General features: G+C 36.7%; 1 long non-coding RNA gene across 2 annotated transcripts; it reads right to left on the bottom strand.

Moving 5' to 3' along the window:
• Positions 1 to 15,541: 15,541 nt before the first annotated feature.
• On the bottom strand, positions 15,542 to 22,576 carry LOC127699781 (uncharacterized). Of its 2 annotated transcripts, XR_007981206.1 has the most exons (3): positions 22,145 to 22,576; positions 17,133 to 17,290; positions 15,542 to 15,778 (listed from the first exon to the last, which is right to left on the bottom strand). It is a non-coding gene; the product is annotated as an uncharacterized LOC127699781 (long non-coding RNA). The 2 variants fall into 2 exon arrangements; XR_007981205.1 differs by lacking the exon at positions 22,145 to 22,576 and having other exon boundaries at positions 17,133 to 18,059.
• Positions 22,577 to 24,579: the final 2,003 nt, after the last annotated feature.

Below are 24,579 nucleotides of genomic sequence, written 5' to 3'. Positions count from 1 at the left end.
GGGACCCTTAGGCATGCTTGACTGAAAAATCCAGGTGGGGTATAGCACGGATTTTTTTTAAAATTGATCCAAAGTTGGGGTCCGGCACCCTACCCTACCCTAACTTTCAAAGTTTCTAAAAAAAATTCTGAGGCAATACTTTTTTCCACACTAGGTGCAAATGAAAGTTGGGACCCTTAGGCATGCTTGACTGAAAAATCCAGGTGGGGTATAGCACGGATTTTTTTTAAAATTGATCCAAAGTTGGGGTCCGGCACCCTACCCTACCCTAACTTTCAAAGTTTCTAAAAAAAATTCTGAGGCAATACTTTTTTCCACACTAGGTGCAAATGAAAGTTGGGACCCTTAGGCATGCTTGACTGAAAAATCCAGGTGGGGTATAGCACGGATTTTTTTTAAAATTGATCCAAAGTTGGGGTCCGGCACCCTACCCTACCCTAACTTTCAAAGTTTCTAAAAAAAATTCTGAGGCAATACTTTTTTCCACACTAGGTGCAAATGAAAGTTGGGACCCTTAGGCATGCTTGACTGAAAAATCCAGGTGGGGTATAGCACGGATTTTTTTTAAAATTGATCCAAAGTTGGGGTCCGGCACCCTACCCTACCCTAACTTTCAAAGTTTCTAAAAAAAATTCTGAGGCAATACTTTTTTCCACACTAGGTGCAAATGAAAGTTGGGACCCTTAGGCATGCTTGACTGAAAAATCCAGGTGGGGTATAGCACGGATTTTTTTTAAAATTGATCCAAAGTTGGGGTCCGGCACCCTACCCTACCCTAACTTTCAAAGTTTCTAAAAAAAATTCTGAGGCAATACTTTTTTCCACACTAGGTGCAAATGAAAGTTGGGACCCTTAGGCATGCTTGACTGAAAAATCCAGGTGGGGTATAGCACGGATTTTTTTTAAAATTGATCCAAAGTTGGGGTCCGGCACCCTACCCTACCCTAACTTTCAAAGTTTCTAAAAAAAATTCTGAGGCAATACTTTTTTCCACACTAGGTGCAAATGAAAGTTGGGACCCTTAGGCATGCTTGACTGAAAAATCCAGGTGGGGTATAGCACGGATTTTTTTTAAAATTGATCCAAAGTTGGGGTCCGGCACCCTACCCTACCCTAACTTTCAAAGTTTCTAAAAAAAATTCTGAGGCAATACTTTTTTCCACACTAGGTGCAAATGAAAGTTGGGACCCTTAGGCATGCTTGACTGAAAAATCCAGGTGGGGTATAGCACGGATTTTTTTTAAAATTGATCCAAAGTTGGGGTCCGGCACCCTACCCTACCCTAACTTTCAAAGTTTCTAAAAAAAATTCTGAGGCAATACTTTTTTCCACACTAGGTGCAAATGAAAGTTGGGACCCTTAGGCATGCTTGACTGAAAAATCCAGGTGGGGTATAGCACGGATTTTTTTTAAAATTGATCCAAAGTTGGGGTCCGGCACCCTACCCTACCCTAACTTTCAAAGTTTCTAAAAAAAATTCTGAGGCAATACTTTTTTCCACACTAGGTGCAAATGAAAGTTGGGACCCTTAGGCATGCTTGACTGAAAAATCCAGGTGGGGTATAGCACGGATTTTTTTTAAAATTGATCCAAAGTTGGGGTCCGGCACCCTACCCTACCCTAACTTTCAAAGTTTCTAAAAAAAATTCTGAGGCAATACTTTTTTCCACACTAGGTGCAAATGAAAGTTGGGACCCTTAGGCATGCTTGACTGAAAAATCCAGGTGGGGTATAGCACGGATTTTTTTTAAAATTGATCCAAAGTTGGGGTCCGGCACCCTACCCTACCCTAACTTTCAAAGTTTCTAAAAAAAATTCTGAGGCAATACTTTTTTCCACACTAGGTGCAAATGAAAGTTGGGACCCTTAGGCATGCTTGACTGAAAAATCCAGGTGGGGTATAGCACGGATTTTTTTTAAAATTGATCCAAAGTTGGGGTCCGGCACCCTACCCTACCCTAACTTTCAAAGTTTCTAAAAAAAATTCTGAGGCAATACTTTTTTCCACACTAGGTGCAAATGAAAGTTGGGACCCTTAGGCATGCTTGACTGAAAAATCCAGGTGGGGTATAGCACGGATTTTTTTTAAAATTGATCCAAAGTTGGGGTCCGGCACCCTACCCTACCCTAACTTTCAAAGTTTCTAAAAAAAATTCTGAGGCAATACTTTTTTCCACACTAGGTGCAAATGAAAGTTGGGACCCTTAGGCATGCTTGACTGAAAAATCCAGGTGGGGTATAGCACGGATTTTTTTTAAAATTGATCCAAAGTTGGGGTCCGGCACCCTACCCTACCCTAACTTTCAAAGTTTCTAAAAAAAATTCTGAGGCAATACTTTTTTCCACACTAGGTGCAAATGAAAGTTGGGACCCTTAGGCATGCTTGACTGAAAAATCCAGGTGGGGTATAGCACGGATTTTTTTTAAAATTGATCCAAAGTTGGGGTCCGGCACCCTACCCTACCCTAACTTTCAAAGTTTCTAAAAAAAATTCTGAGGCAATACTTTTTTCCACACTAGGTGCAAATGAAAGTTGGGACCCTTAGGCATGCTTGACTGAAAAATCCAGGTGGGGTATAGCACGGATTTTTTTTAAAATTGATCCAAAGTTGGGGTCCGGCACCCTACCCTACCCTAACTTTCAAAGTTTCTAAAAAAAATTCTGAGGCAATACTTTTTTCCACACTAGGTGCAAATGAAAGTTGGGACCCTTAGGCATGCTTGACTGAAAAATCCAGGTGGGGTATAGCACGGATTTTTTTTAAAATTGATCCAAAGTTGGGGTCCGGCACCCTACCCTACCCTAACTTTCAAAGTTTCTAAAAAAAATTCTGAGGCAATACTTTTTTCCACACTAGGTGCAAATGAAAGTTGGGACCCTTAGGCATGCTTGACTGAAAAATCCAGGTGGGGTATAGCACGGATTTTTTTTAAAATTGATCCAAAGTTGGGGTCCGGCACCCTACCCTACCCTAACTTTCAAAGTTTCTAAAAAAAATTCTGAGGCAATACTTTTTTCCACACTAGGTGCAAATGAAAGTTGGGACCCTTAGGCATGCTTGACTGAAAAATCCAGGTGGGGTATAGCACGGATTTTTTTTAAAATTGATCCAAAGTTGGGGTCCGGCACCCTACCCTACCCTAACTTTCAAAGTTTCTAAAAAAAATTCTGAGGCAATACTTTTTTCCACACTAGGTGCAAATGAAAGTTGGGACCCTTAGGCATGCTTGACTGAAAAATCCAGGTGGGGTATAGCACGGATTTTTTTTAAAATTGATCCAAAGTTGGGGTCCGGCACCCTACCCTACCCTAACTTTCAAAGTTTCTAAAAAAAATTCTGAGGCAATACTTTTTTCCACACTAGGTGCAAATGAAAGTTGGGACCCTTAGGCATGCTTGACTGAAAAATCCAGGTGGGGTATAGCACGGATTTTTTTTAAAATTGATCCAAAGTTGGGGTCCGGCACCCTACCCTACCCTAACTTTCAAAGTTTCTAAAAAAAATTCTGAGGCAATACTTTTTTCCACACTAGGTGCAAATGAAAGTTGGGACCCTTAGGCATGCTTGACTGAAAAATCCAGGTGGGGTATAGCACGGATTTTTTTTAAAATTGATCCAAAGTTGGGGTCCGGCACCCTACCCTACCCTAACTTTCAAAGTTTCTAAAAAAAATTCTGAGGCAATACTTTTTTCCACACTAGGTGCAAATGAAAGTTGGGACCCTTAGGCATGCTTGACTGAAAAATCCAGGTGGGGTATAGCACGGATTTTTTTTAAAATTGATCCAAAGTTGGGGTCCGGCACCCTACCCTACCCTAACTTTCAAAGTTTCTAAAAAAAATTCTGAGGCAATACTTTTTTCCACACTAGGTGCAAATGAAAGTTGGGACCCTTAGGCATGCTTGACTGAAAAATCCAGGTGGGGTATAGCACGGATTTTTTTTAAAATTGATCCAAAGTTGGGGTCCGGCACCCTACCCTACCCTAACTTTCAAAGTTTCTAAAAAAAATTCTGAGGCAATACTTTTTTCCACACTAGGTGCAAATGAAAGTTGGGACCCTTAGGCATGCTTGACTGAAAAATCCAGGTGGGGTATAGCACGGATTTTTTTTAAAATTGATCCAAAGTTGGGGTCCGGCACCCTACCCTACCCTAACTTTCAAAGTTTCTAAAAAAAATTCTGAGGCAATACTTTTTTCCACACTAGGTGCAAATGAAAGTTGGGACCCTTAGGCATGCTTGACTGAAAAATCCAGGTGGGGTATAGCACGGATTTTTTTTAAAATTGATCCAAAGTTGGGGTCCGGCACCCTACCCTACCCTAACTTTCAAAGTTTCTAAAAAAAATTCTGAGGCAATACTTTTTTCCACACTAGGTGCAAATGAAAGTTGGGACCCTTAGGCATGCTTGACTGAAAAATCCAGGTGGGGTATAGCACGGATTTTTTTTAAAATTGATCCAAAGTTGGGGTCCGGCACCCTACCCTACCCTAACTTTCAAAGTTTCTAAAAAAAATTCTGAGGCAATACTTTTTTCCACACTAGGTGCAAATGAAAGTTGGGACCCTTAGGCATGCTTGACTGAAAAATCCAGGTGGGGTATAGCACGGATTTTTTTTAAAATTGATCCAAAGTTGGGGTCCGGCACCCTACCCTACCCTAACTTTCAAAGTTTCTAAAAAAAATTCTGAGGCAATACTTTTTTCCACACTAGGTGCAAATGAAAGTTGGGACCCTTAGGCATGCTTGACTGAAAAATCCAGGTGGGGTATAGCACGGATTTTTTTTAAAATTGATCCAAAGTTGGGGTCCGGCACCCTACCCTACCCTAACTTTCAAAGTTTCTAAAAAAAATTCTGAGGCAATACTTTTTTCCACACTAGGTGCAAATGAAAGTTGGGACCCTTAGGCATGCTTGACTGAAAAATCCAGGTGGGGTATAGCACGGATTTTTTTTAAAATTGATCCAAAGTTGGGGTCCGGCACCCTACCCTACCCTAACTTTCAAAGTTTCTAAAAAAAATTCTGAGGCAATACTTTTTTCCACACTAGGTGCAAATGAAAGTTGGGACCCTTAGGCATGCTTGACTGAAAAATCCAGGTGGGGTATAGCACGGATTTTTTTTAAAATTGATCCAAAGTTGGGGTCCGGCACCCTACCCTACCCTAACTTTCAAAGTTTCTAAAAAAAATTCTGAGGCAATACTTTTTTCCACACTAGGTGCAAATGAAAGTTGGGACCCTTAGGCATGCTTGACTGAAAAATCCAGGTGGGGTATAGCACGGATTTTTTTTAAAATTGATCCAAAGTTGGGGTCCGGCACCCTACCCTACCCTAACTTTCAAAGTTTCTAAAAAAAATTCTGAGGCAATACTTTTTTCCACACTAGGTGCAAATGAAAGTTGGGACCCTTAGGCATGCTTGACTGAAAAATCCAGGTGGGGTATAGCACGGATTTTTTTTAAAATTGATCCAAAGTTGGGGTCCGGCACCCTACCCTACCCTAACTTTCAAAGTTTCTAAAAAAAATTCTGAGGCAATACTTTTTTCCACACTAGGTGCAAATGAAAGTTGGGACCCTTAGGCATGCTTGACTGAAAAATCCAGGTGGGGTATAGCACGGATTTTTTTTAAAATTGATCCAAAGTTGGGGTCCGGCACCCTACCCTACCCTAACTTTCAAAGTTTCTAAAAAAAATTCTGAGGCAATACTTTTTTCCACACTAGGTGCAAATGAAAGTTGGGACCCTTAGGCATGCTTGACTGAAAAATCCAGGTGGGGTATAGCACGGATTTTTTTTAAAATTGATCCAAAGTTGGGGTCCGGCACCCTACCCTACCCTAACTTTCAAAGTTTCTAAAAAAAATTCTGAGGCAATACTTTTTTCCACACTAGGTGCAAATGAAAGTTGGGACCCTTAGGCATGCTTGACTGAAAAATCCAGGTGGGGTATAGCACGGATTTTTTTTAAAATTGATCCAAAGTTGGGGTCCGGCACCCTACCCTACCCTAACTTTCAAAGTTTCTAAAAAAAATTCTGAGGCAATACTTTTTTCCACACTAGGTGCAAATGAAAGTTGGGACCCTTAGGCATGCTTGACTGAAAAATCCAGGTGGGGTATAGCACGGATTTTTTTTAAAATTGATCCAAAGTTGGGGTCCGGCACCCTACCCTACCCTAACTTTCAAAGTTTCTAAAAAAAATTCTGAGGCAATACTTTTTTCCACACTAGGTGCAAATGAAAGTTGGGACCCTTAGGCATGCTTGACTGAAAAATCCAGGTGGGGTATAGCACGGATTTTTTTTAAAATTGATCCAAAGTTGGGGTCCGGCACCCTACCCTACCCTAACTTTCAAAGTTTCTAAAAAAAATTCTGAGGCAATACTTTTTTCCACACTAGGTGCAAATGAAAGTTGGGACCCTTAGGCATGCTTGACTGAAAAATCCAGGTGGGGTATAGCACGGATTTTTTTTAAAATTGATCCAAAGTTGGGGTCCGGCACCCTACCCTACCCTAACTTTCAAAGTTTCTAAAAAAAATTCTGAGGCAATACTTTTTTCCACACTAGGTGCAAATGAAAGTTGGGACCCTTAGGCATGCTTGACTGAAAAATCCAGGTGGGGTATAGCACGGATTTTTTTTAAAATTGATCCAAAGTTGGGGTCCGGCACCCTACCCTACCCTAACTTTCAAAGTTTCTAAAAAAAATTCTGAGGCAATACTTTTTTCCACACTAGGTGCAAATGAAAGTTGGGACCCTTAGGCATGCTTGACTGAAAAATCCAGGTGGGGTATAGCACGGATTTTTTTTAAAATTGATCCAAAGTTGGGGTCCGGCACCCTACCCTACCCTAACTTTCAAAGTTTCTAAAAAAAATTCTGAGGCAATACTTTTTTCCACACTAGGTGCAAATGAAAGTTGGGACCCTTAGGCATGCTTGACTGAAAAATCCAGGTGGGGTATAGCACGGATTTTTTTTAAAATTGATCCAAAGTTGGGGTCCGGCACCCTACCCTACCCTAACTTTCAAAGTTTCTAAAAAAAATTCTGAGGCAATACTTTTTTCCACACTAGGTGCAAATGAAAGTTGGGACCCTTAGGCATGCTTGACTGAAAAATCCAGGTGGGGTATAGCACGGATTTTTTTTAAAATTGATCCAAAGTTGGGGTCCGGCACCCTACCCTACCCTAACTTTCAAAGTTTCTAAAAAAAATTCTGAGGCAATACTTTTTTCCACACTAGGTGCAAATGAAAGTTGGGACCCTTAGGCATGCTTGACTGAAAAATCCAGGTGGGGTATAGCACGGATTTTTTTTAAAATTGATCCAAAGTTGGGGTCCGGCACCCTACCCTACCCTAACTTTCAAAGTTTCTAAAAAAAATTCTGAGGCAATACTTTTTTCCACACTAGGTGCAAATGAAAGTTGGGACCCTTAGGCATGCTTGACTGAAAAATCCAGGTGGGGTATAGCACGGATTTTTTTTAAAATTGATCCAAAGTTGGGGTCCGGCACCCTACCCTACCCTAACTTTCAAAGTTTCTAAAAAAAATTCTGAGGCAATACTTTTTTCCACACTAGGTGCAAATGAAAGTTGGGACCCTTAGGCATGCTTGACTGAAAAATCCAGGTGGGGTATAGCACGGATTTTTTTTAAAATTGATCCAAAGTTGGGGTCCGGCACCCTACCCTACCCTAACTTTCAAAGTTTCTAAAAAAAATTCTGAGGCAATACTTTTTTCCACACTAGGTGCAAATGAAAGTTGGGACCCTTAGGCATGCTTGACTGAAAAATCCAGGTGGGGTATAGCACGGATTTTTTTTAAAATTGATCCAAAGTTGGGGTCCGGCACCCTACCCTACCCTAACTTTCAAAGTTTCTAAAAAAAATTCTGAGGCAATACTTTTTTCCACACTAGGTGCAAATGAAAGTTGGGACCCTTAGGCATGCTTGACTGAAAAATCCAGGTGGGGTATAGCACGGATTTTTTTTAAAATTGATCCAAAGTTGGGGTCCGGCACCCTACCCTACCCTAACTTTCAAAGTTTCTAAAAAAAATTCTGAGGCAATACTTTTTTCCACACTAGGTGCAAATGAAAGTTGGGACCCTTAGGCATGCTTGACTGAAAAATCCAGGTGGGGTATAGCACGGATTTTTTTTAAAATTGATCCAAAGTTGGGGTCCGGCACCCTACCCTACCCTAACTTTCAAAGTTTCTAAAAAAAATTCTGAGGCAATACTTTTTTCCACACTAGGTGCAAATGAAAGTTGGGACCCTTAGGCATGCTTGACTGAAAAATCCAGGTGGGGTATAGCACGGATTTTTTTTAAAATTGATCCAAAGTTGGGGTCCGGCACCCTACCCTACCCTAACTTTCAAAGTTTCTAAAAAAAATTCTGAGGCAATACTTTTTTCCACACTAGGTGCAAATGAAAGTTGGGACCCTTAGGCATGCTTGACTGAAAAATCCAGGTGGGGTATAGCACGGATTTTTTTTAAAATTGATCCAAAGTTGGGGTCCGGCACCCTACCCTACCCTAACTTTCAAAGTTTCTAAAAAAAATTCTGAGGCAATACTTTTTTCCACACTAGGTGCAAATGAAAGTTGGGACCCTTAGGCATGCTTGACTGAAAAATCCAGGTGGGGTATAGCACGGATTTTTTTTAAAATTGATCCAAAGTTGGGGTCCGGCACCCTACCCTACCCTAACTTTCAAAGTTTCTAAAAAAAATTCTGAGGCAATACTTTTTTCCACACTAGGTGCAAATGAAAGTTGGGACCCTTAGGCATGCTTGACTGAAAAATCCAGGTGGGGTATAGCACGGATTTTTTTTAAAATTGATCCAAAGTTGGGGTCCGGCACCCTACCCTACCCTAACTTTCAAAGTTTCTAAAAAAAATTCTGAGGCAATACTTTTTTCCACACTAGGTGCAAATGAAAGTTGGGACCCTTAGGCATGCTTGACTGAAAAATCCAGGTGGGGTATAGCACGGATTTTTTTTAAAATTGATCCAAAGTTGGGGTCCGGCACCCTACCCTACCCTAACTTTCAAAGTTTCTAAAAAAAATTCTGAGGCAATACTTTTTTCCACACTAGGTGCAAATGAAAGTTGGGACCCTTAGGCATGCTTGACTGAAAAATCCAGGTGGGGTATAGGCAATTCTTAGACGTATTTAAAAAAATGGTAATATAATTAATTAGTTATGTCCTTGCACACCATACTTTGATTACTAAAAATAAACCCTGCGTGTCATCAAAACAAAGCGAAACCCACTGTTACTGAAAAAGAATGATTCGCTTAAACAGATTTGTTTGACATGAAAGTATAAAAAGTACGAACGCAACTTTGTATTCTTTTAGCGTAGAAACATATTTACTTTTTAGGAACTATTTTACAGGATGCCGAGAATATGGAAAGCTATTTCACACAATATCGCACAAACATTTTCTGATGGAAAAGTCGATACCATGTAACAAGAAAATTATGGCAACATTTAAATAATGTCATTTTTCAGTGTTGACAGTTGAAGTGAAGTATTAAAGCGTGCAGCACCTGCACGATGTTAAAAATACATACTATTGTTTTTAAAATATTGAACAGATAATGAAATTTCCAAATTCATTGAATAGTGTTTTCGACGGCTAAATTGAAGTTAAAACAGATATTGTAGTGGTAATATAAAATAAAAACGTTTTAGTTAGTTTGAATCTTATGCAACTTTTGGGTTTATAGACATACCTGAAAACTGGCTGCTAGCGGAGTGGCTGCTAGCGAGTGGCTGCTAGCTTGAGTCTAGTATTGCTAAGTTCTCTTTCAAGTTTTTATTATGTTTACCGTTCAATCAATGTCAAATCAAAATTAAATATTATAATTTGTTAATTAACATAAAAATATCAGGTTTACTATTCTAATTTAGTACATATAGAATAATACATGACAAAATCCGTATCGCATGCTGTATCACCACGAGAAACCAATATCAGTCCCGAGGGCCGATGTATTGATCTGTTTATCATATATTTTAACAAAATCAGATTCATTATATGTATGAGATCAATCGTTTGATTCTGAGGTGGGGGCCTGGCAGATTTTAGAAATATATATTCTTGTGTTATCCGACATGAAAATAAATATTCTGGTAACAGTTCCAAATACATTTTTGTAATCATTTACAAAGGTATCACAGAAAATCCGGAAAGAAGTATTGTCAGTTGTTGTTTTGAGGGATGTGCAGTGAACGTTCCCCCTCCTTTTCACCTAAATAATTATAATTTCGTTCATGAAATCTGAAAAAAATTGAGTCGCTAATTTTACCATTTGGGATGATAAGACTCTTTTTTTTTTGTGGACCCACCTTCGATTGTAATGATACATGTACCTCTGTGTACAAAAAACTAGTGGAGAGAGTTTTCATTGGTATTTTGATCATTTTCCAAAATGAAAATTTTTAATCTGAAGCAGTGTCATAAATGACCCATTTTCTTAAGCAAGAATTTTTCAGAAATTTAAACTAAATGAGGTTACATTTCGTATCATGCCATGAAATACAGCAACTGGACTCATATGTCAAGTATGCGATACAGGGTAGGTGATATAGACTGGCAAAAAGAATCTTTATTAGATATACAAAATTGCTGTATTTAGCATCAAATATATATGATAAATGTATTTATCAGGTTCATGTGAAAAAATATAAACAAGTCGGTTTTGTTTAGAACATTCTGAGTTTTTCTGACCTTAATAAGTTAGAACATTCTGACTTTTTTAGGTCAGAATATTGACTTCCAATTTTCTTCTAAATTCTGAAGAAACAAAGACTATCTGTCTTTCAAATAAGAGGTAAATGCTTCACGTGGCTAAGCATCTGTGGTCCGTTATTAATTTCAGATTAGAATTATAGATGTATAAATTTCAAAGGAAAACAAATATGTCATGTAATAAATAAGATGTGATGCATGTGTGAACTCAATATAAGCAGCCCAGGATATATATGGTTTAGGGGTGGGCATCTTGACCGTTTACAAGTTATAAGAACATTCTTAAATGGCAAGGGGTGGCGGTTACCCCTGGAGACTCCCCCAGTATCTCATTCAATTCAATTTGACATTACAAACAGGAATATATATGGTTTAGGGATAGGGATCTTGACCGTTAACAAGTTATACAAACATTCTCAAATGGAAAGGGTGTGGGGGTTACCCCTGGAGACTCCCAGAGTATCTCATTCAATTCAATTTGACATTAAAAACAGGAATATACATGGTTTAGGGGTGGGGATCTTGACCGTTTACAAATTATAAGAACATTATCTAATGGCAGGGGGTGGGGTTACCCCTGGCGACCAACCCAGTATCGCATTTAATTCAAATTTACATTACATACATGCATACATATGGTTTAGGGGTGGGTATCTTGACCGTTAACAAGATATACAGACATTATCAAATAGCAAGGGGTGGGGATTACCCCTGGAGACAAACCTAGTCCTAGTATCTCATTCAATTCAATTTGACATTACGAACAGGAATATATATGGTTTAGGAGTGGGGATTTTGACTGTTTACAAGATATACAAACATTCTCAAATGGCAAGGGGTGGGAGTAACCCCTGGAGACTCGCCCTATATTTCATTTTTTTTTTTTATCATGTCCCATGATTATAACTGGAGACCCTGTCAGGCTGTGTATGAATCACTTATTTTCTCAAGTTATAATCACTTAAAAAAAATTTAAAAAGACCATAGGGTTTTATAGTTAACACCTCATTTCCTTTTTTCTTTTTTATTCCCGTTTTCGTTTCAATATCATTAAAAGTTGTAGATCAATATTCCCAATGTCAATGATCGGTTTTCTCATAGTGACAGTGGCATAACGAGAAACGAAAAAAACGAAGATATAAATCACCTCAGAAAGGTTAAAAAATCAATTCATGATTTAGTTTAAAAATAGAAAAATTACATAATGATGGTCAGAACGTGTGCTCGAAGTAAATGGTTTACTTTTAAAATTGGAAAATAAGGTTAATCCTGTTTAAGAGTTATCTCCCGAAAATAACAATTCATTACAATAACAACATTTTCTTACGTGAATAAGTCAGAATTGTCAAACACCAGGTCATCTCAATGACCACGCGCCCGTATTTACAGGTCACGCGCCTTCATGAAACAGCAAAAAATTCAATGGCATGGAACTCCTTTACACGCAAAAAATATAAAAATGGCCATAAAAATACGGAGGCCATATGTATTAACCTTCTGAAAATGCCCACAATGACCGAGATTTTCACTAAAAAACGTAAATAATCAATAAATTAATCAGTGACTTTACTTTCGTGACACTTCCAAAACAACGACTTTCAATCATGTGAACTCTCGCAAAAAACCTTGTATGTGACGTAGATCGGCGGCAATTTCTAAATAATTTCTGGTTTGACGGATTCGATGGAAAACTACGAAAATAAAAACTGACGCGTACAGGTCAGAATTTCAGAACACTTTCTGACTGGAAGAAGTCATTTTATTCTGACTTGTTTATGTCAGAGCTCTGACTGTTTATTACAAGTGAACCATCATTACATGTATCAGGGATGGGGTAATTGAAAATGTAATGGTAATTAAGTGTAATGCATTACAATTTTCCATGTAATTGAATGTAATTTGTAATTGAGCATTTTTTTAATTGCATGTAATGGTAATTTAATTAATTACAATGAAAAAAGCGTGTAATTCTAAATTACTTTTGAATTACATTTCAATTACATGTACTTTTATGGTGTTAATGATAAGAAATTATGGTAATATAGTATTTAATTGACATACAGAAATGTTTGCTTAATAGTCTTATAACTTTAAAAAATGTGAGAATCATATATTAGTGTTGTTCAGTTTTTGAGAAAGATCTTGATCTAAATAGATTGATAACATGTATATATACATTCCATCAATACATGTATTTATGGTCAAACAAATGTGTAACTCTTTCTTAGACAGTTCATTTAGAATTTTAAATCACTGCACAAAATCATTTTATCAAATTAGTATACACAAAAGGATTATAGAAATAATAAACAGCTGCGCCATGAGCGCATGATACGCTATCGTCTTGTGTGTGAATTTTTATGCAATAAGCATAAATAGTTCCTGACATATGGCATGACATGCAAAAACCCCCTTTTTTTTTTACAAAAAACTCAATATCTCTAAAATAAAATTTTGAATCAAAACCAAAAAGTATACAGATCTTTAGATTAATATAACTAAGAAGTGTGTAAAATTTGAAGCAATAATCATAAATCGTTTTTGAGATACGGCGCGACATGTGAAAACCCCCACCTTTAAAAAAAAAAAAATCAATATCTCAAAAATAGAATTTTGAATCAAAACCAAAAAGTATACAGATCTTTAGATTAATATAACTAAGAAGTGTGTAAAATTTTAAGCAATAATCATAAATCGTTTTAGAGATACGGCGCGACATGTGAAAAACCCCTCCCCCTTTTTTTACAAAATACTCAATAACTCAAAAATAAAATTTTGAATCATCACCAAAAAGTATACAGATCTTAAGGTTAATATAACTAAGAAGTGTGTAAAGTTTTAAGCAATAATCATAAACTGTTTTTGAGATACGGCGCGACATGTGAAAAACCCCTCCCCCTTTTTTAACAAAATACTCAATATCTCTAAAATAAAATTTTGAATCATCACCAAAAAGTATACAGATCTCAAGATTAATATAACTAAGAAGTGTGTAAAGTTTTAAGCAATAATCATAAATTGTTTTTGAGATACGGCGCGACATGTGAAAAAAAACACACACCCGTTTTAGTTACTAAGTCCCGTAACTCAAAAAGTTTTAATCTTATTTTCACCAAAAAGTATACAGATCTTTTGACCATCATAAGAAACAACTATGTTAAGTTTCATGAAATTTGGATAAGTCATTCTCAAGTAACGGTGCGACATGTTGACGCCGGACAGACAGACGGACAGACAGACGGACGGACAGACAGACAGACGGATGGACGCCGGACATTTGTATAACATAATACGTCCCGTGGACCCCACACATATATTTTTATTTGGCCCAAGAGGAAAAAAATAATTCTGTAACTATAAATGAATATAGAAAACATAAACTGAAACAACTGTTATCATGGTTATAGTTTAATTGTATTCTCAGTTATGAATTGAACAATATAAACATATATAATATAAAGGAAATAGAGCATCGCCGCGACGTGTCAAATGACATTGAAAAAAATACAGTTTATTTTTTTTACGCCAAATGTGATGCTATCCAAAATTTCTGGGGAGAACACTGGATAATCATAAGCTTCATATGTTCATACATGATTGTTGACAGCACCAGACCGTAGTGTATGTTCACATAAAAATAGTTCCATCATCACATATGTTACTATTAAGTGATACCAATTTATTTATATGTTTTAGGTACTGATCGAAATTCCAAGTTACAGACGAGAAATCAACACCAAGTTGAAAATCATTCTAAAAAGAATTTTCTGCATGTATCCCGAAATTGGTAGTAACATATACAATCTAAAACAATTGTGATGTTTGACTTTCAATATTATGATCAAGAATCACAAACGAAAAAACCGTCAAACAGTCAAATCACAATTGTGCACATCCCCTAATGAGTTCCTTGTGGTCTTAAGTGTGCTTTGGTATTTGGCATCAGATGTATATTCTTTGTTTTCAAGAACTACATATTTTTACAGGACATTGAAACAGGTATGACAATTCCTTCTCGATTTGTGATAAATTGTTAAGACAATTCCTTCTTCAAGTATCACATAAACTTAACATTCTTAAAGATCCATGACAATGAGGTCAAGGTCAGATAAAAACTGTCACACAGACATGTACACTTTACAATTATTCAATACACCAAATAAAGTTGACCCATTGCTTATGGTAATCAAAAAACAGACCAAAACACAAAAACTTAATGTTAACCAATGAACCAAGGATATGAGGTCAAGGTCAGATGATACAACAAACAATTACGACAGCATAGGTTTCTGACACAGAATGAATGTGGTCTAAGAACTTAAAAAAAATAATTTACCTATTTAAACCATATCATTATTATTTGCTTTTATATATAAATCAGAAATAACCAATTTAAAATGGAAAATTTTAAAGAAAAAAAAAGGGAAAAAAATCCCCCCTTAAATTTTTTGAACCCCCTTATGATTCATCACCCCCAAACTAAATCACAGCCTTCCCTTTGTGTTACAATGTTGGTAGCCTTGCAGTACAATTTCAGAGAGATCCGTACACTTGAACACAAGTTATTGTCTGGAAACCAGAAAAATGCTTGTTTTTTTGCCCCTTTTTTGCCCCAAATTCCTAAACGTTTAGGGCAATTACCCCCAAACTCAAACCCAGCTTTCCCTTTGTGATATGGAATCTTGTTGTACAATTTCATAAAGATCCATACACTAAAACATAAGTTATTGTCTGGAAACTAGAAAAATGCTTGTTTTTTTTGCCCCTATTTGGCCCCAAATTCCTAAACGTTTAGGGCGATTACCCCCAAACTCAAACCCAGCTTTCCCTTTGTGATATGGAATCTTGTTGTACAATTTCAGAAAGATCCATACACTAACACACAAGTTATTGTCCTGAAACTAGAAAAATGCTTGTTTTTTTTCCCTTTTTGGCCCCTAATTCCTACACTTTTGGGGCAATTACCCCCAAAATCAATCCCAGCCTTCCCTTTGTGGTATGGTACCTTGCAGTACAATTTCAGAGAGATCCATACAATCGAACACAAGTTATTGTCTGGAAACTCGAAAAATGCTTATTTTTGGCCCCTTTTTGGGCCCCTTTTCCTAAATGTTTTGGGCAATTACCCCCAAACTCAATTCCAGCTTTCCCTTTGAGATATGGAACCTTGTAGTACAATTTCAGAAAGATCCATACACTTACACACAAGTTATTGTCATGAAACTAGAAAAATGCTTGTTTTTTGCCCCTTTTTTGGCCCCTAATTCCTAAAATTTTGATGCAGTTACCCCCAAAATCAATCCCAGCATTCCCTTTGTGATATGGAACCTTGTGGTACAATGTCAGAGAGATCCATACACTAACACACAAGTTATGTCTGGAAGTTATAAAAATACTTATTTTTGGCCCCTTTTTGGCCCCTAATTCCTTAACTGTTGGTACCATAACCCCCAAAATCAATCCCAACCTTCCTTTTGTGGTATTGAACCTTGTGGTAAAATTTCATAGAGATCCATTCACTCAAACTAAAGTTAGAGTGCGAAAACCAATGTGTCTTCAAACGACGACGACGACGACGACGATAACGTCATACCAATATACGACCACAAAAATTTTTTTGCGGTCGTATAAAAACTTAACATTGACCAATAACCAATAAAAATAAGGTCAAATTCAGATGATACCTTCCAGACAGATATGTACACCTTACAATCATTCCATACACCAAATATAGTTGACCTATAATTGCTTATAGTACTTGAAAAACAAACAAAAACTCAACATTGACCAATGAACCATGAACATGAGGTCAAGGTCAGATGACACCTGCCAGACAGACATGTTCACCTTACAATCTTTCCATACACCAAATATAGTAGACCTATTGCTTCTAGTACTGGAAAAACAGACAAAAAACAAATAAAATGCTCCGCAGGGCGCAGCTTGATACGACCGCAGAGGTCGAACCCTGAACAGTTGGGGCAAGTATGGACACACCATTCAAGCTTGATACAGCTCTGAATTTGGATTGTGATTAAATATTTGACACAGCATAGGTTTCTGACACAGAATGAATGAGGTCTAAGAACTTAAAAATTTTAAATTGGACAATCACCTATTATGGTCCAATATCCAAAATCTAAATACATGGTTAGATTCAGCATATCAAAGAACCCCAAGAATTCAATTTTTGATGAAATCAAACAAAAGTTTAATTTTGGACCCTTTTGACCTCAATGTGGACAAAGTTGATAACGGGGCCCAAAAATCAAAAAAAATCCCCCCCAAAAAATTTTTTGAACCCCCTTCTGATTCATCACCCCCAAACTCAATCCCAGCCTTCCCTTGTTGTATGGTACCTTGCAGTACAATTTCAGAGAGATCCATACACTTGAACACGTTATTGTCTGGAAACTAGAAAAATGTGTTTTTTGGCCCCTTTTTGGCCCCAAATTCCTAAACGTTTATGGCAATTACCCCCAAACTCAAACCTAGCTTTTCCTTTGTGATATGGAACCTTGTAGTACAATTTCAGAAAGATCCATACACTTACACACAAGTTATTGACCTGAAACTAGAAAAATGCTTGTTTTTTGCCCCTTTTTGGCCCCTAATTCCTAAAATATTGAGGCAATTACCCCCATCATCAATCCCAGCCTTCCCTTTGTGGTATGGAACCTTGCAGTACAATTTCAGAGAGATCCATACACTAGAACACAAGTTATTGTCTGGAAACTAGAAAAATGCTTATTTTTGGCCCCTTTTTGGCCCCCAATTCCTAAACGTTTCGGGCAATTACCCCCAAACTCAATTCCAGCTTTCCCTTTGTGATATGGAACCTTGTAGTACAATTTCAGAAATATCCAAACACTTACACACAAGTTATTTGTCATGAAACTAGAAAAATGCTTGTTTTTTGCCCCTTTTTTGGCCCCTAATTCCTAAAATTTTGAGGCAATTACCCCTAAAATCAATTCCAGCCTTCCCTTTGTGATATGGAACCTTGTGGTACAATGTCAGAGAGATCCATACACTTACACACAAGTTATTGTCTGGAAGTTACAAAAATGCTTATTTTTGGCCCCTAATTCCTTAACTGTTGGTACCATAACCCCCAAAATCAATCCCAACCTTCCTTTTGTGGTATTGAACCTTATGGTAAAATTTCATAGAGATCCATTCACTTAAACTAAAGTTATAGTGCGAAAACTAATGTGTCTTCGGACGACGACGACGACGACGCCAACGTCATACCAATATACGACCGCAAAATTTTTGCGGTCGTATAAAAAACTATACATTGACCAATGAACCATGAAAATGAGATCAAGGTCGGATGAAACCTGCCAGACTGACATGTACCCATTACAATCATTCCATACACAACATATAGTTGACCTACTGCTTATAGTATTTGAGAAACGGACCTAATCACGTAACTTCAACCTGGATCACTGATCCATTAAATGAGGTTGAGGTCAGGTGAACTCTGTCTGATGGACATGTAGACATTGCAAGGAACCTATATACCAAATATACTTATCCTATTACTCATAATAAGTGAGAAATTTACATGACAAAAAAACTCAAATTGTTTTTCAAGCAATTGCTAAACCATGAAAATGAGGTCAAGGACAATGGACATATGATTGAAGGAAACTTTGTAACATCTGCATACAAGATATGAAGCACCCAGGTCTTCTACCTTCTGAAATATAAAGCTTTATACAAATAGTTTAAGCCGCCGCCAGATAGTACTACCTATGTCTCGCATACTGCGACGAAATACTGTGACTTTCGTCACAGGCGAGACAAAAATCATACCTTAATTTGCAAGTTCTATTGATCATGTTGATTCTGTATCATCACCACAAGTAGCTGTTCTGTACATTTGACTCCTTGTAGAAATCACAGAAGGGTGGGGAGTTCTACATGGCTTACATCATGTACATATTCCTGCAAAAGGTTTAGAATAATAACCAAATTTTACGAGGTCAACAAACAAAAGCGAAAATTGTCAAAATCGGAAGTAAAAATACAGTAAAATAAAAATCAGGATTCTACAAAGTGGATCTGTGCTTTAAAGGGAGAGAAAATCAGGTCTGATAAAGATAAGAAATTACAAGTCAGTGTCAATATTTATATGCACATAAATTACATGTACCAGGTAATTTGAATATAGAATAATAACAGACAAAAAGAATTCATTAATCTGCACCTTGTGCATTTTTTCTTTGATAAAACTAGTCCTCCCTGATATTTTTTTCTGATGAATGAATAATTTACATATTTTACTTGCATATAGGTACATGTTTTAACATGATTAAACATTCTATTATGTATGAGTGTACATGTATATATAACATTTGAATTTCTTAGGACTTCTTTGCTCTAATCAAATTTTTAATTGTCTGTACATGTCCTTTGCAGATGTCTTTACTAATCATTTAAGTGTAATTTCATGGACAATGAAAATCTCATTTGTCTGTTATCTTCAGAACACTGCTCATTTACAAGCCCCCAAGGGGCAATTTTTGAAGGCCTTGCGCAAATAGTTAAGATCTTTGCGCAATGCAAATACTTAAGATCTTTGCGCAATTAGTTTCTTTGTTGAATTAATGAGATGAAACATTGAACTCTAATAAAAAATTATGAGCTAACCTGAGTAAAATTGTTAAAAGCATGTTTTTACATCTCGAAACTTGAGAATTTTTCAATATTGTAAAAAAAAATTACTTATACAAGTTAATTTCTGAGAAAATTAAGGGGAGATTATTCAAACATTATAATTTACTTATATAAGTATATTATTATTTACTTCTTCAAGTAAATAAAGATTACTAGTACAAGTAGTACCCCTGACTGTATATAATGTACATTAGACCTTGCTACAAATGTATATATGTCATGTATGTACTAGTAGAGTAGCTCAAGATTTAAGATTTTCCATTATGTATAGATCTATAAATAATTTTATGTTTGTTTTTTTTTGTTGTGCTGTTACTCCACTGTCCCAGGTTAGAGGGAGGGTTTGGATTACATTTAACATCACTGCATATGTACTATATGTACAAATGTACTTGTCCTAAGTAAGGAGCCTGTAATTTTAGTGGTTGTACAATGTAGCTTGTTGCTGTGCGCCATATTAGTTTTTCGTTTATTGATTTTTATATTAATCTGGCTATTGGTTGGTCCCGTCTGAATTGTTTTACACTAGTCATTTTGGGGCCATTTTAATTTATGGTTTACTTTGCGGTGTGAAAATCAAGGCTCCACGTTGAAGGCTGTATTAATTTACAAATTTAATTGGTCTTACTGTAATTGGATTGTTGAACTGTTTGAGCATGATACGTGTTGCATGTACATTTTTTGTAAAATGAACTGATACATGTACAAACATGAATCATTGTACATGTACAATGTATGTTCAAGTGAAGCACAGGGACAAAATACAGTGATTCAGCTAGACCATCAGATCTTCGGGACATTCTTAAATGACGTACTTTTGTATAGAACTAAATTTTGTAAATATCTTCAGGACAAATAATCAGTCAATATTCTTAAACTCAGATGCCTTGCTGAATCACTGAAACTATTTTAACAAGTTGTTGTTTTTTGTATGAAAGAGCATGGAGTTTTTGGTATGCATTGTACGGTTAAAAGAAGAGGCTGAACATATTGCATGTAAATAACCCTTTACCACCACTGTTAACCCTCTTGCTGCCACATGGATATATGTGTCCAGTACCGGAAGCCTGCCAAACAGACATATGTGTCCATCACCAGTAGCCTGCCAAGCGGACACATATGTCCTGTTCATTGACAAAATCACTGCTTCAATTTTAATGATTACAAAGCCGTCTCTGAAATAAACTTCCTCATAAATGATATAAAATAAAATTTGAATATATAATGTAGCCATTTTCTTGATTCGTATACTTTTTAAACAACGTCAAAACGCAAGACTTGTAATTCTAAAGACGTCATACCAGTCTGTGCCAAACGCCATCGGTCCAACGGTCCTGACCGATGAAAACGAAGCAGGTCCCCAAAATCTTATGTCAGTTCCGATCCGTATGTCAGGTATTTTCACCCTCTCGGTTAGTACGACTGGGCTAGTCAAAATTTTGTTTAAAACCAGGAATTTCATAAAAATTTTACTGGTCAACAAATCCCAGTTCCACTTAAAACCCAGTTGTTTCGGACAATATCGTATACACCCATCTTCCATGAACATGCAAATCTTCGGGTTTACCCATTCCCATTTATTTACATTGTCTCACATGGTTGAACAAGGCAAACATCATATGACAAAGTTTCTTCAAGTTAAAAATTTTTAAAAATGTGGATAATGTCCAAGTGTGGACACAGATGATGCCCCCACTTACATATCATATAGTTATGAAGGGACATAACTGAAGAACGGTAAAAGTGACGCTCCCAAATTTGAACTTGATCTGAGTTTTGTGGTAATAAGCATTGTGTGTAAGTCTCATAACATTTGGTTGAGGCTAACTTAAGTAGAGAACAGAGACTAATAAAATGCTCTGCTGGGCACAGCTTGATACGACCGCAGAGGTCGAACCCTGTACAGTTGGGGCAAGTATGGACACAACATTCAAGCTTGATACAGCACTGAATTTGGATTGTGATTAAATATTTGACACAGCATAGGATTCTGACACAGAATGAATGTGGTCTTAGAACTTTTTTTTTAATTTACCTATTCAAACCATATCACTATTATTTGATTTTATATATAAATCAGAAATAACCAATTTAAAATGGAAAATTTTAAAGAAAAAAAAAGGGGAAAAAAATTCCCCCATCAAATTTTTTGAACCCCCTTATGATTCATCACCCCCAAACTCAATCCCAGCCTTCCCTTTGTGGTATGGTACCTTGCAGTAAATTTCAGAGAGATCCATACACTTGAACACAAGTTACTGTCTGGAAACTAGAAAAATGCTTATTTTTGGCCCCTTTTTCATGTTTTTGGCCCCTTATTCCTAAACGTTTTGGTTAATTACCCCCAAACTCAATTCCAGTTTTCCCTTTGTGATATGGAACCTTGTAGTACAATTTCAGAAAGATCCATACACTTACACACAAGTTATTGTCATGAAACTAGAAAAATGCTTGTTTTTTGCCGCCCAATTCCTAAAATTTGGAGGCAATTACCCCCAAAATCAATCCCAGCATTACCTTTGTGATATGGAACCTTGTGGTACAATGTCAGAGAGATCTATACACTAACACACAAGTTATGTCTGGAAGTTACAAAAAATGCTTATTTTTGGCCCCTTATTCCTAAATGTTTTAGGTGATTACCCCCAAACTCAATTCCAGCTTTCCCTTTGTGATATGGAACCTTGTAGTACAATTTCATAAAGATCCATACACTTACACACAAGTTATTGTCATGAAACTAGAAAAATGCTTGTTTTTTGCCCCTAATTCCTAAAATTTGGAGGCAATTACCCCCAAAATCAATTCCAGCATTGCCTTTGTGATATGGAACCTTGTGGTACAATGTCAGAGAGATCTATACACTAACACACAAGTTATGTCTGGAAGTTACAAAAATGCTTATTTTTGGCCCCTAATTCCTTAACTCTTGGTACCATAACCCCCAAAATCAATCCCAACCTTCCTTTTGTGGTATTGAACCTTATGGTAAAATTTCATAGAGATCCATTCACTTAAACTAAAGTTAGAGTGCGAAAACCAATGTGTCTTCAGACGACGACGACGACGCCAACGTCATACCAATATACGATCGCAAAATTTTTTTGCGGTCGTATAAAAGCTCATTGAAATTTCTAAGCCAACAGTACTTGTTTGTTTTTCTCTAAATTAATATTTTTTTTCAAATTTATTTTCAAAAGTTGACTTGTTACTCATGAAAATAAGATTTCCGTAAAGTCATTATTCCCAGGAAATTGCGAGAATGCAGGATTTTGCACCATTTACCCTTAAGCTTCTGGGGGCCTTAAGCAGACCCCAAACCCTCTGCCGTATGACTTCCTTCTCCAGCATTGAGTACACATCATGTTGGCTAAGCTACGCCCCTGAGTCTGAACAGACTTGCTTGAAATGGTGTTGTAATTCTACAAGATTCACTGTGGTCATGTCTCTGTCAGAAGTATGTTCAAGGGGCTATGTGTAAAGTGTGCCTATCCAGTCTACACAACAAAGTGTAAAGGAGATAGAGCCATTGATTTTAAGACATCGAAAGGAAATATATTTCTGCATCAATCCTTGATACCTGTTGGAAGTGGTAAGTTAATTCAAGTTGTGCCCATTCCTTAACCCTCTTGCTGCCAGATTCAAATTTCGAACAACTTTACGTACGCCACAATACTCTATGATGTTCTCAGTATTTTGTTAAGTTTTCAAAATTCACAGTATGACAGTCTGTGCCAAACTCTTTTGGTTTGTGTCTTGACATTCGGTCAGACAGTTGTAGGTTTTGTCTGACCGAACAGATTTTTGTCTGTCCGAAAAAATATCAAGCTTATTGTATAGTTTATGTTTTAAAGGTACTGTGTTGTTTTCTGATGATAACATATGAGAGGTACCGGGGTGAACTTGTAATATTCCACTATCCTCGGTATAGCCCTAGAAACGTAAACGTGACTGAAAGGCAATTTTTACCATGAATATCATCATAAAACAACACAGTACCTTTAAAACATAAACAAATTATACAATAAGCTTAATTAATTGATTTTTTTTCCGGACAGACAAAAATTTGTTCGGTCAGCAGTGGTCAGCTCAGACAAAACCTACAACTGTCTGACCGAATGAGCCAAGGCTCCGTGTTGAAGACCGTACTTTGATCATAACCTATAATGGTTTACTTTTAAAAATTTTGACTTGGATGGAGAGTTGCCTCATTGGCACTCATACCACATCTTCTTATATCTATCAAGAATAAGAATAAGAATTTTATTAGTTTAAAATCCGAACAATAGGTATCAAGGATTGATACAGAAAAATATTTCCTTCGATGTCTAAGGTTCATCTATACACTTCAACAAAAATGGCTGTGTTTAAACCATGAATTTTTCTCCCGAGTACAGACAAAACTGTGTAATTTTAAAAGTTTTAATGCCTGGCAGCACCTAGATAAATGTTACATCCAATTTATGTTCTAAAAAGTTAAAACACTTTATGGATAATTTTTTATGAACATTTTCTTTCCTTGCCAGGACAGAAGATGGTGAAATAAACAAACACCCCAGTTTTCTCTGATACAGTCCACTCATTTACACTATTAGAAGTGGGACATTTAAAGACGTATCGTATCCGTATCTGATACGTTGACGTATCTGCATGTAGTATGTTTACATACTTGCTTCTTGTATGTCAAAATTCTGTCTTAATCACATTTATTGCCCTTAAAGTGATGTATCTACGATATGTATTTACAGTACCTATAATACAATTATAAAAACTTTACATGGACGACACCAGAAGCTAACATTTACACACATTTAACAATCACGTGATTTTCGTGTCAATCTGTATACTTGTATTTAATTTAGCACTCGATATTTGAATCATTAGAACTACCCAGGCGTGAAGTTCAATTACAAAATAAATAAAGTTAAGGATTGTGTACCCTTTTGTTGTTTCAATGCTAAACATATGGACATTTTATAGAAATCCACAGCCTTTCACCTTGTCCTCAGGCTCTTATATTTGACAATTCGGTGCGTGTTATATAGAGGATTATTACATGTCGTGCTAGCAATGGTTTTCTTTAAACAAGTTTATCAATAAAGATATTGGTTAAAACAA

The sequence above is a fragment of the Mytilus californianus genome, unplaced genomic scaffold, assembly GCF_021869535.1.
Source record: "Mytilus californianus isolate M0D057914Y unplaced genomic scaffold, xbMytCali1.0.p SCAF_40, whole genome shotgun sequence".
Lineage (NCBI taxonomy): Eukaryota > Metazoa > Mollusca > Bivalvia > Mytilida > Mytilidae > Mytilus > Mytilus californianus.
This window is presented reverse-complemented; position numbering and strand designations above follow the sequence as displayed.